An 829-nucleotide genomic window follows, 5' to 3' on the forward strand; every position below is an offset into this window, starting at 1 on the left:
CACACACACACACACACACACACACACACACACACACACACACACACACGGCAGCTAGGTGGCATAGTAGACAGAGTGCTGGGCCTGGAGTCAGGGAGACATGAATTCAAATCTGCCTCTGTTTGTCTCAGTTTCCTCAACTGTAAAATGGCAAAATAATAGCATCTAGCTCCCAGGGTAGTTGTGAGGATCAAATGAGATACTAATTATAAAGCACTTAGCACAGTCAGTGTCTGGCACATAGTAAGTGCTACATAAACTTACTAATCATAATTATCATTGCTATTGTTATTATTTAATTACAGCAGCCTCTATAACTACAAAGTCATTTCTTTTAAATAGTGGCTTTTAAAACTTTTCACATATATCAACTTAAAGAGTCTGGGCATCTCATAAAACAAAATTTTATAAGAATCAAAGGCTGCTTCACCCTCTAAAGAACTTTTTTCCACTACATGGTTCAAAAAGCATATTGACCTTTATAGGTAGTAACTATTTTCAGAGATGTTACCATGGTCAGTATAATCATTATCAAGAAGAAAAAAAAAGCAGGTGAGTTGTTTTGTTTTTTTAAACCATGGCAGCTAAGAGAATGGGACTCTTTCCTTTGTATGTAAAGATGCTGCCAAATGCAGTTGGTATTACTATGCACAGTTTTAGCTTACAACACTCATAATGACCAATATTCTTCACACTTAAATCTGCCCTTAGCATAGCACCTTAATTACTATGTACTTGAATCAAGAAACAGTTTGATATCCTGATGCCCTCAAGTAAAACAAACACACACACACACACACACACACACACACACACACACACACACACA

The 829-nt window shown here is 36.9% G+C and overlaps 1 protein-coding gene across 1 annotated transcript in view; it reads right to left on the bottom strand.

Moving 5' to 3' along the window:
- Positions 1-829, bottom strand: part of LOC114046104 (gamma-tubulin complex component 3) — a 144,861-nt gene that overhangs the window by 41,743 nt on the left and 102,289 nt on the right. The gene's annotated exons all lie outside the window — the stretch shown is intronic.

The sequence above is a fragment of the Vombatus ursinus genome, unplaced genomic scaffold (genome assembly GCF_900497805.2).
Source record: "Vombatus ursinus unplaced genomic scaffold, bare-nosed wombat genome assembly UNPS02014781.1, whole genome shotgun sequence".
Taxonomy (NCBI): domain Eukaryota; kingdom Metazoa; phylum Chordata; class Mammalia; order Diprotodontia; family Vombatidae; genus Vombatus; species Vombatus ursinus.